At 44.3% G+C, this 12,499-nt stretch overlaps 1 protein-coding gene and 1 non-coding gene across 6 annotated transcripts in view; both read left to right on the top strand.

The window, feature by feature from the left end:
* Window positions 1-12,499, top strand: part of AFF3 (AF4/FMR2 family member 3) — a 271,517-nt gene that overhangs the window by 318 nt on the left and 258,700 nt on the right. The window lies entirely within an intron of this gene.
* Window positions 5,917-6,054, top strand: LOC114805938. The gene has a single exon (XR_003754070.1). It is a non-coding gene; the product is annotated as a small nucleolar RNA SNORA7 (small nucleolar RNA).

Raw genomic sequence — 12,499 nt, 5'->3', positions numbered from 1 at the left:
TCCCCGTCCCCCCCGACCCAGCTGCACCCGGGGGAGGGGGGAGGTCTGGCCCTGCAGGTGGGTGTATATGTGTGTATATGTGTGTGTACATGTGTGGGAGGGGGGCCTGCATCCCACAGACCCTCACCCCATTCCCCTTCCCTCCCCCCATGACCCCCAAAAGCCCCCCACCCCCCTTTCTCAGCCCCTCCCCCCCAATGCAGCCCCTTCCCCCCAGGTCAATCAGGGTGAGGGGGAAATGTCAGGGGAGACACCCTGTAGGGGGAAAATGTGCGGAACTTATTATGGTATTTGGTAAGCCCTTACTATGGGCCAAGCGCTGGGGTAATAATGCTAATGCTAATGATGGCATTTGGTAAGTGCTTAGTATGGGCCAAGCGCTCTTCTAAGCCCTGGGGTAATCGTACTAATGATAATGACGGTATTTGGTAGGCGCTTAGTATGGGCCAAGCACTGTTCTAAACCCTGGGGTAGTAATCCTAATGATAATGATGGTATTTGGTAAGTGCTTACTTGGGCCAAGCACTGTTTTAAGCACTGAGGTAATAATGCTGATGATAATGATGGCATTTGGTAAGCGCTTAGTATGGGCCAAGCTGTAGGGTAGTTGGGTCGTTCCACGTGGGGCTTCGTTCCACGTGGGGTCACAGTCTTCACCCCCATTTTACAGATGAGATAACTGAGGCACAGAGAAGTCAAAGTCACACAGCTGACAAGTGGCGGAGCCAGGATTAGAACCCACGTCCTCCGACTCCTAAATCCGGAGTCTTGCCACTAACCACGCTGCTTCCCCCTTAGTGTCCCCCACCTGCCCATCTCCCAGGCCTCTCTCCCCTGCAAGCCCCCACTGGGCATAAGGTTCCTCCAGGATGCTGGGCAGACCCCTTCCCCGCCCCCAGCTGTCCCAGCAAAGTGGGGTGCAGCCAGCCAGCAGCAGGCCCGGGGGGTGAGGGGGGCAGCTTGCCAGGGGGCCACTAATTCTCTCCCTGGAGACCAACAGAAAAAGAGAAGGGAAATCATTACTTGAAGCATTTCAGGTCTTGATGTAGGGGTCTGCCACCGTCCATCTCTCAGCCTCTGTCCCCCTCCTCACTTTCCTGTGATGGTGATGATGTTTGTTAAGCGCTCATTATGTGCCAAGCACTGTACTAAGTGCTGGAGTAGATATAAGATAATCAGGTTGGGCACAGTCCCTGTCCCACCTGGGGTTCACGGTCTTTGTGGAAAGGAGGACAGGTATTGATAACATTTAGCCATTTTTGTTAAGATCAGAGTGGGCTACCCAAGGCTGCTGAGGTGGGCACCTTGTGGAACTTGGGTTGTGGTTCTCAGGCTCTTGGAATAAATACGTCGGTGGCATTTGGTATTTTGCAGCCTCTGGGGGCTGTTATTGGTGGAGCCGACTGATTATTTGGGGGGCCTGTGATTCAGGGTGGTTTGGATTCAGCTGAGTCTTCTCCTGTCTTAATAATTGTGGTATTTGTTAAGCCCTCACCATGTGCCAAGCACTGGTCTAAGCACTGGTGTAGATACCTGGTCATGGTGGCAGGGAATGTGTCTGTTTATGACTTTATGGTACTCTCCCAAGCACTCAGTACGGTGCTCTGCACACGGGAAGCACTCAATAAATACAGTTGAATGAACGAATGAAAGGTAATCAGGTAGGACATAGTCCTTGTCCCACGTGGAGCACACAGTCTTAGTTCCCTCATCTGCAAAGCTGGGATTGAGGCGTAGAGAAGTGAAGTAACTTGCCCAAGGTCACACAGCAGACAGGTGGCAGCGCCGGGATTAGAACCCACGGCCCCTGACTCTAAGGCCCGATCTTTCCACTAGACCATGCTGTGTCTCTTCAGAATTGCCTGTGTCTTGGGAAGGACAGGATAGTACACCGAAATAAGCCACGATGAACGTGAAAGATAATCACATCCCAATCCATCCCTCTAGACTGTAAACTCCTTGCTAACTCTTTTGTATTGTCCTCCCCTAAGCTCCTTAGAACAGTGCTGTGCACATAGTAAGCGCTTGGTAATTACCAACTGATGATGATATCCATCCACACTGTATATAGCTGTACACGTAGATGGGAGGTTTGTCCAGCTTTGGTATGTGAAGGAGTTTATCAGGGATGAAGTTAGCTTTGCTGTGGGAAGTGAAGGGAGCCAGCTCATTAACCCTCCTTTAAAAGGCTCATGTCGAGAAATAGCTTGCTGTGCATAATGTTGGCTTTTATAAAACACCCAACGATGAGCCGCAATACAATAAAACTTTTATATTGCATTGGCAACTCCAAAAAGCCGGGCGAGTATGAATATGAAATGTGTTATTAGCCTATAAAAGCTGCTAATTACTATGTTACTGCTTATAACTATGGCTTAAGGGTATTTCAGCTACCAGTTTAGAGGTTTTCCATTTAGTCATGTTGAACTCAAGACTACATGCATGATCTTTCCAGGTACAAGTATTTTCAAATTTTGGCTATAGTTTTGCTTTTTTTTTTTTTTAACCAACTACAGATAATTTACTTAGGGCATTGGTCAACTCAGAACGATTTTTTTTAGCTAACTAAAAATAAGCAGAAGTTACCTTTTTACTGATGAAAGTAAAACTTGCAGGTTGTTTGTTCATGTTGTCCGTCAACTGTCTAGTATATCAAATAGTGAAAACAATTGCATCTAAATTGTCAGTGAAATAGTCCAGGAACATGTGGATTTCTTAGCTACCGATACAAAACCTGGAGTTTCCGTCATAGTAATATGCTAAGTATCTTTGACATGATGGATTGCAATGATCTGGTCAGCCTTTTCTGTCTTCTAGATCAAGGATAAGCATTTTTAAAGTTCATAAATTATGTTTTAAGAAAGAGGACTTAAATAGGTATGTACTTCCCCACATGGCCTAGAATTTTCTCATTGGAAATATTATGGGCTTTAGGTAAATGTAGGTCTGACTCCAGAAGCCATTATCTTCTTGTGGAAAGATAATGCATTTTTCTGTGCTCTTTTGTTGAATTTGTAATTCCTTGGCGTGGGGGGAAGGAGGATTAGCGATGAGCAAGACAATAGCAAAATTACATGCAAATTATAATAAGTCTAATGTTAAGTCTGTCGTACCACATTCGAAAGCTCTTATAAATGTGGAGGAAAGTGTCATGGGTAAAGGACTTGAAAATGATTTCTCATAAATATTACATAAATGGAATAATAATTAAACTGAAAACAGGATAATGTGAGTTAAAATAATTGACAGATTAATCTGAATGTTTCTTGACTTTTTTTTTCCAAAACTCTTCTACGAAAATCCTTTTCTTCTGCTACTTTCATAATACCTCAGAAAACAAGTTGTGATTAAAGGCAACAGAAAGCTGCGTGATAGCTACTATTCATTCATCAAGCCAGAAAGCTTTTTTGGTTTGTTTGTTTGGTTGATTATTATAACACGAGGTGGGGTTTCTCAAGGTGAGTCTTTGACTTTGGATCTAAGTCATCGCCCTGGAGTCAACTGTACCTGAGATTCCTTTTCAAAATATTCCTTAAATGTGTTGAGCAATGATCCGATTAATTTGATCAGCCTGTGTACATTGCTGTTTTGGATTATTCAGGTGAACTCTTCTCCCTGCTCCTTTTTTAATGTTCTATTTGTTAAGCACTTTCTATGTGCCAGGCACTTCACTGAGCACTGGGGTAGATACAAGGTAATCAGGGTGGACACAGTCGATGTCCGACGTGGGGCTCACAGCCTCAATCCCCATTTTCCAGCTGAGGTACCAGAGGCACAGAGAAGTTAAGGGACTTGCCCAAGGACACACAGCAGACAGATGGCAAGGTTGGGATTGGAATCCAGATCCTCTGACTCCCAGACTGGGGATCTTTCCACTAGACCACACTGCTTCTCCTAGCCTGTGGAGAAGCACAATCCTCTTCCCCACTCCCTCCCCGCATTGATTATCGCAATGTCAAACTAAGCAGGATGAGGATACATCAAAATCCTTTTATCCTACCATTTTATCAGCAGCAGGAATTAACCCAAAGAGCAAATCTACATCCAGAGTAATAACAAAAGACCTTCTGGGCAGTTTTGAGTTTTGATTAAATTAACGTAATTTAATCAATTAAACAATCAATCATTTATTGAGGGCTTACTGTATGCAGAGTACAGTATAGCCAAGTGCTTAGTACAGTGCCTGGCACATAGTAAACCCTTAACAAATACCATCATCATTATTATTATATGACCATAGAGAAGCAGCGTGGCTCAGTGGAAAGTGCACGGGCTTTGGAGTCAGGACTCATGAGTTCGAATCCCAGATCTGCCACTTGTCAGCTGTGTGACTGTGGGCAAGTCACTTAACTTCTCTGTGCCTCAGTTCCCTCATCTGTAAAATGGGGATTAAGACTGTGAGCCCCACGTGGGAAAACCTGATTCCCCTGTGTCTACCCCAGCGCTTAGAACAGTGCTCGGCACATAGTAAGCACTTAACATATACCAACATTATTATTATTACCATAGGCAGACTGTACAATAAGCTTGCAAGGAGCATGTCTACCAACTCTGTTGTAGTGTTCAATCCAAGCGCTTAGTACCGTGCTCTCCACATGATAGATGCCATTCATTGGTTGATTTGACTAGTCTGGTCCAAGACAGAGCAGCCTCTTTCTTAAAGAGGTGCTGTCTCTCTCTCTATCTTAGAAGCAGTGTGACGTAGCGGATAAAACACAGGACTGGTAGTCAGAAGGAGACGGGTTCTAATCCCGGCACCACCACTTGTCTGCCGTGTGACTTTGGGCAAGTCGCTTCACTTCTATGTGCCTCCGTTACCTCATCTGTAAAAAGAGAATTGAGACTGTGAGCCCCACATGGGACAGGGACTGTGTCCAACCCGATTTGCTTGTATCCACTCATTCATTCATTCAGTCGTATTTATGGAGTGCTTACCATGTGCAGAGCACTGTACTAAGCGCTTGAGAAAGTACAACATTTCAGTGCTCAGTACAGTGCCTGGCCCATATTAAGCACTGAAGAAATATCATCATTATTGTTATTGAAGGGATCCATTCAACAGGCTTGATCTCTGATGGCTCCAGAGAAGAAGAAATAGCTAGGAGAGAATCACTCTAGAAAAAACCAAACCACCCCTTCTCCTCCCACAGAGAAAATCTCAGCAAAATGCCAGTGCTATTATCCATTTTCTCTCTTTCCACACATAAGCAGGGTGCAATGAGTGGGATTTTGAAGCAATTCATCAAGACTGCTGAAATGTAATAAGGGTTCACTGTTGCCCTGCAACTTGCAAGAGTTACTGCCCAATAAATAGACAGCAGTATACAAATAAATGGAAAATTTACACAAATCTGCATCCAATTGAATGTCCTTTAGATGATTAGCTAATTTTATTTTGCCTTGTGCTTGTAAGGGGCTTGATTTGGGAAATCAAGTTGTCAAAACCACACGCTCATTTCTTTACTGTGGCACATCATATGAAAATTAAAATATATTGGGGTGCAAGTGGGTAAGATGGAGCATTAAATTCTTGGGTAAATGTGAATAAAATGCAAGGCATAACACAAATGAAGCTACTGCTGTTCAGGCCACCTGTTCTGTACGAATTCATGTGCTCGAGAGTGTAATGTCATGATGATATTTGAGGGACATAAAAAAGGTCTTCATGAAGCGGTGATTTTCAGATGAGATTTGGAGAAAACAGTCAGGTCTAGTGGATAGAGCACGGGCCTTAGAGTCAGAAGGACCTGGGTACTAATGCCACCTCCGCCTGCGTTGTGACCTTGGGCAAGTCACTTAACTTTTCTGCACCTCAGTTATCTCATCTGCAAAACGGGATTCCATACCTGGTCTCCCTCCTACTTAAACTGTGAGCCCCATGTGGGACCTGATCGTCTTGGCTCTACCCCAATGCTTCCCCTCTCGGGGTCGCACCTGGAGAGTTTCCAGTCCTCTACCAGCCTCGACTACAAGAGGGTGAGTCAAGCAGAGGCCTACCCATTCCGTTCCTGGCTTGGCCAGTGGATAGCGAGTGGAAGGCCACCTGCTACAAGTCAAAACTCACCTGTGCTGGGCAGCGGCGGCATGGGAGAGGGTCGAGGGAGGAGACTCAAGTTGACTGCACGGAAGAAGGTAATCCACTTCTGTATTTTTACCAAGAACACTCTATGGCTACACTCCCAGAACAATTGCAGATGGAGGTGGGGCGCTTAGTACAGTGCTTTGCACATAGTAAGCACTCAATAAATACTATTGAATGAATGAAATTCTGGGAGAGATGTGTCTATGGCGTCGCTGTGGGTCGGAGACCACTCGATAGCATAAGGCAAGACCACAGTGCTTGGTACAGTGCTTTAGTTACAGTGTTAATTTCCTTAACAAATTCTACTATTATTATTCTTTAAGTGGGACCAAATGGAGGAGAGCCTTGAGGTAAATGGGAGGAGGTTCTGTTTAAGGTAGAGAGCCACAGAAAGCTAGTGGAGGCTTTTGAGGAGAGAAGAGATAATAATGATGATATTTGCTAAGCGCTTACTATGAGTTAAACACTGTTCTAAGCGCTGGAGTAGTTACAACCTAATCGGGTTGGACGAGAGATAATGAGTGGGCTAGAAGCATGGGGGAGGAGATACGGCCTCCTCGAGACTGTAACCAAAACTGGAAACGTTACTTGGCCTAGGGACAAGAGCATGGGCTTGGGAGTCAGAGGATGTGGGTTCTAATTCCGGCTCTCTCTGCTGTGTAACCTTGGGCAGGTCACTTAACTTCTCTGTGCCTCAGTTACCTCATCTGTAAAACGGGGATTAAGACTGTGAGCCCCACGTGGGACAACCTGATTACCTTGTTTATACCCCAGTGCTTAGAACAGTGCTTGGCACAAAGTAAGCATTTAACAAATGTCATTAATTGTTGTTATTATAATTGTGTTTACCCCAGTGCTTAGAACAGTGCTTGAGATGTAGTAAGCATTTAACAAATACCATTATTATTATTATTATTCATTGCCTTTTAGCTGACTGTGGCTTAGGACTCCTTTAAGGCTGTAAGCTCCTTGTGGGAAAGGAGGGTATCCGTCAACTCTGTCGTATCGTACTCTCCCAAGCACTTAGTACAGTGCTGTCCATACAGTAAGTGCTGAATAAATACTATTGATTGTGTTTTCGAAAGGCATTTGTTAAACACTAATTATGTGCGAGCCACCGTACTAAGCACCGGGATGGACACAAGCAAATCGGGTTGGACACAGTCCGTGTTCCACATGGGGCTCAGTCTGAATCCCCATTTTGCAGATGAGGTATCCGAGGCCCAGAGAAGTTAAGTGGCTTGCCCGAGGTCACACGGCAGACAAGCGGAGGAGCCAGCGTTAGAACCCAGGTCCTCTGACTCCCAGGCCCGTGCCCTTTCCACGAGGCCACGCTGCTTCTCCATTGATTATCGGCAGTTGTGCCCTGCCATTTCTGGTTGAGTGAGGGGTGTGGGTGGCACTGATGAAAAACCGACTAGGAGAAAGACAGCTCTGGGAAGGAGTGGGATCTGAATTTCCAAGCCCCGTGAAGGACAAATTGATGTGTTAAGCTGCACCTCTCCTTCTGCCCCTTCCCCCAATTTTATTTTTCATGATAAAGCCCAGTATTAGTACATTCTGGGCATTCGTGGTTACCTTTCATCCTCCAGATTTATGGACATATGCTTTTCCAAGGGAGATTTAGGGATGTTTGGGAGAAAGAGCCCTGAATGGATGGGTTGTAAACTGTGAGCTGAGCTGGCATAGTCGCAATTGGAATAATGATTCCTAAGAGGAAAATATTAAGCATTTGAATCATAGAGTAGGAGAAGGTATAGCATCTCAGAGAATAAAGCATAAACACGGAGGAAATCAATCCAGGTCATTTTACCGTGAAACTACATCTCTTACCCTCACCGTATGTATAAATGTCTGAGTATATATTTGGTTATCCTTTGTTTTTGAAGATGACACGGCTGGCAGTATTGAAGTTGTTACATAATAATAATTGTGGTATTAAGTGCTTACTATGTGCCAAGCACTTTAGTAGATACAAGATAATCGGGTTGGGCACAGTCCCTGTCCCCCGTAGAGCTCACATTCTTAATCCCTATTTTACAGATGAGATAACTGAGGCACAGAGAATAATAATAATAATGATAATTATGGTATTTGTTAAGCACTTACTATGTACCGGGCGTTGTACTAAGTGCTGGGGTGGGTACAAGCAAATCGAGTTGGACACAGTCCCTGTCCCTCGTGGGGCTAACCGTCTCAATCCCCATTTTAAAGATGAGGTAACTGAGGCCCAGTGAAGTGACTTGACCAATGTCACAGAGTAAACAAGGGGCAGAACCGGAATTAGAACCCATGATCTTCTGACTCCCAGGCCCGTGCTCTATCCACTGTGCGATGCTGAGTGAAGTGACTTGCCCAGGGTCACACAGCACACAAGTGGCAGAGCCAGGATTAGAACCCAGGTCCTTCTGGCTCCCAGGCCCGTGCTCTGTCCACTAGGCCATGCTGCTGCTCATGCTACGTGGTGTATTACTCCCACTCTGTCTTTTAGGCACGAGCTTAATTTGTCAGTGTTTAAAGTCTAGAAAAAGTACACTTTCTCTGTGTCATTTTCTTACTATGACTTGTATGGCAATAAAACCACATTGCTGACAAGTTTTATGGATGAAGAGAATAACAACAACTGTTCACCACAGATGCTTAAATCCATCTCAATACCTGATTATAACTTTATTAATAACAATAGCAATGATGGTGATAGCAACAAAAGAATAAAGGTAATTTCCAAAGGGAGAGATGAAAAGAACCTGAATTTTCTTGGAAGGCAATCACACCAGCTTGAGATTTCTTTTCAGAATGCTACTTGCGTTTGCCGACGGGGATGTGTGTGGGGGAAGACTGACTGAATGAAGTCTGCCATTATTTCCACTTCTCTGATTCAACGATCCCCATTCTGTCCTCCCCCGTGCTGCAGAGAGGAAGATGGGCGCCAGGTAGGAAGCAGAAGAAAGGTGAAGAAGCAGGAACGGAACGTCGCGAGGAAAGGCTTTGGGAAGTTCAAGCCTGATGACGTTGGTTTTCCCAAAAAGTAGCTGGCGATGTCATAGAGATGAGGGAGTGAGGGGGATTGGGGGCTTTGGAAGGGAATTGAAGTTTTGGAAGAGCTGGTGGGGGTTGAAGCTGTGTGAGTCAATGAGGGAGGAATGGTAGAGCCGTTGAGCAGAAAACAGCAGAGTCGAAAATAGGGGCCAACAGAGCTACGTAAGGTCTATAACCTTTCTTTTAATTAAAACTGATGTGAACCCGCCTCACTTGTGTAGAGACATTAAGTAAGTTATAGGAGGGAAGCAGCGTGGCCTAGTTGATAGAGCACAGGCCTGGGAGTCAGAAGGACCTGGGTTCTAATTCCGACTCCGCCACTTGTCTGCCGTGTGACCTTGGGCAGGTCGATTCACTTTTCTGTGCCTTGGTTCCCTCATCTGTAAAATGGAAATTAAGACTGTGAGTCCCATATAGGTCCGGGACAGCCTGATTAGCCTGTATCTACCCCAGTGACTAGAACAGTGCTTGACCCATAGTAAGTGCTTAACAAATACCATTATTATTATTATTAGGGGATTAACTTCTGAGGCTCGGTTTCTGGACCGGCCTTAGACATTTAACCGGCCTCTCCCATTCTCCCTGAGGTCATTGGATGGCACTCTCTCTGCACGCAGTAATAATAATAATGTTGGTATTTGTTAAGCGCTTACTATGTGCCGAGCACTGTTCTAAGCGCTGGGGTAGACATAGGGGAATCAGGTTGTCCCACGTGGGGCTCACAATCTTAATCCCCATTTTACAGATGAGGGAACTGAGGCACAGAGAAGTTAAGTGACTTGCCCACAGTCACACAGCCGACAAGTGGCAGAGCTGGGATTCGAACTCATGAGCCCTGACTCCAAAGCCCGTGCTCTTTCCACTGAGCCACGCTGCTTCTCTATGGTCATATAATAATAATGATGATGGTATTTGTTGCAGTGAACAGTGACCTGGAAATCTGGAAATCCGTTCCAACCTGCAAACCTGGAACATTAATTTTCCCAGGAGATCTCTCCTGACTGCCTCACCTTGGCTCCAGAACCTTTGCATTTCCCTTTCAGGTCCCTTTTAAAACAAGTGGGGCTCGCCAGGCTGCAGGGCTTTCGGAAAGAGCAGAGGCCTGGGAGTCAGAGGACCTGGGTTCTCCTCTCGGCTCTGCCAAATGCTCGCTGTGTGCCCTTGGGCAAGTCACTTTGTTTCTCTGTGCCTCAGTTCTCCTGTGCTTCCTTCTACTTGGACTGTAAGCCCCATGAGGGGCAGGGACTGTGTTCAGCCTAATTCATAGAGAGAAGTGGTATAGCCTAGGGGAAAGAGCACGGGCATGGGAGTCAGAAGGACCTGGGTTCTAGTCCTGGCTCTGCCACCCGTCTTCTTTGTGACCCTGGGCAAGCCACTTAACTTCTTTGTCCCTCAGTTCCCTTATCTGTAAAATAGGGATTAAGACTGTGAGCCATACATGGGACAAGGGACTGTGTCCAACCTGATTATCTTGTATCTACCCCAATGCTTAGAACAGTGCCTGGCACATATTAAGCGCTCAACAAATTCAAGTAAAAAATTCAAGTGGAAAATTCAAGTAAACCCAGAAAAAGAGCATGCACTGAGTGCTTACTATCTGCAGAACACTGCACTAAGTGCTCGGGGAGTACAATGCAACAGAATTAGCAGACACATCCCCTGCACTGCAACTTTTGCTATGTTCATTTTTATGAAGTTGAGAAATCTAAACTAGACATATTATGAAACAATAATCGATCACTGGTATTTATTCAAGTGCTATTGGGTGCAGAGCACTGTACTAAGCACTTGGGAGAGTACTGAGACTGTGAGCCCCATGTGGGATGGGGTCAGTGTCCAACCTGAATGCGTTGTATCTACCCCAGCACTTAGAACAGTGCTTGGCATAAAGTGAGCTCTTAACAAATACCATTATGTTTTACAATACGACAGAGTTCATAGACATGTTCCCTGACTGCAGTAAGACAGACATGAATAAAAATAAATATTTTTTAATAGAATATAAGATCTGTGAAAGACTGGAATAAAATAACATTCAAACGAGGGAGTGATAAGGCTCTCACATTTTCAAGTTCTTAACATAGCATGACAAGTGGTATTTTGATCTAACTGTAACGGTTGGAAAGTACCTTGAAGGAAATCCATTAAAGGAAATTAAAGGTTGAACAGATTATCGCTTCTCTAATGGCTCTGTCTGTAGATTTCTGGATGTTTAGAAAAATCTTTTCTAATTTCCATCACTCACCTTCCTTGTTTAAGCCCTGGGTTGGATTTGTACCTTTCTTTCTCCAGCTAAATGGATTGGGATCTGGCACTTGTCTGCTGCGTGACCCTGGGCAAGCCACCTCTCTGTGCCTCAGTTACCTCATCTGTAAAATGGGGATTGAGATTGTGAGCCATACATGGGACAGGGACTGTGTCCAACTCGATTTGCTTGTATCCAACCCAGCTCTTAGTACTGTCCCTAGTAAACGCTTAACAAATACCATTAAAAACAAAAAATGCAAGGGTCACACTGAGAATCTCTCGCCCACACTGTCTCTGAAAATTCGGTAGTCTTCCTTAAGAAAACTCCTTAGTGCTTTAGTATAGTGCTGTGCTCACAGTTAAACACTCAAAAAATATAATTGATGGTCTGCTATTTAAACGCTTATTAGAGGCATTTAGATTTATTTTCTTTTGTACAGTATTTCTTTTTCTTTATTGCTGTATGTTTTGAGTGAGGCGAAGACTGGGAAAACAATAGAAAAATATGAAAGAATATAGAGTTTTTTTAAATTTCACAGCTCAGCTAAATTGACTTCATTTCTACAAACATTAAGATTTAACTGTCTCGCAAACTTCCCCACATTGTGATGGTCAAAATACATAGTACCTCAGAAGTAAATCAAGTAAATCAAAACCCTTCAACATATGAATGGGAAAACATTCTTGAGAATTCACATATAGGAAATACCCAATTGATCCATTCAAATTTTTAGATCCTGTACTTATAGCCGTAATTTTCCTTTTCCTCTTGCTTTAATTGATGAGAAATTTACTCATTGTTCTCTTTAAAAAGATTCTCAAAACTAGAGTACAGTGAGAATTTTGACTGGGATTGTCCAAAAAACAGGTCATTTATTTCATTTAGAAAGTTTTGTTCAAATAGAATTGTTACCTTTGGCAAACCTCTTCCTATTTGTGGTTTTGTTGCTCAGCCACAAATGTAACTGATAGGTAAATCTATCAGTCATGACATTTACTGAGTGAGGGAAGTTACAATACAAGGGTCCAAGGAGCTGGTAGCCTAAGGGGAAGGCAAACATTAAAATAGATTGTGAATGGGGGAAAACTGATAATGTTCTAGTACTATCACTTGTGCTATTTAGCTCTGTC

This window comes from Ornithorhynchus anatinus, chromosome 20 (genome assembly GCF_004115215.2).
Source record: "Ornithorhynchus anatinus isolate Pmale09 chromosome 20, mOrnAna1.pri.v4, whole genome shotgun sequence".
Taxonomy (NCBI): domain Eukaryota; kingdom Metazoa; phylum Chordata; class Mammalia; order Monotremata; family Ornithorhynchidae; genus Ornithorhynchus; species Ornithorhynchus anatinus.
This window is presented reverse-complemented; position numbering and strand designations above follow the sequence as displayed.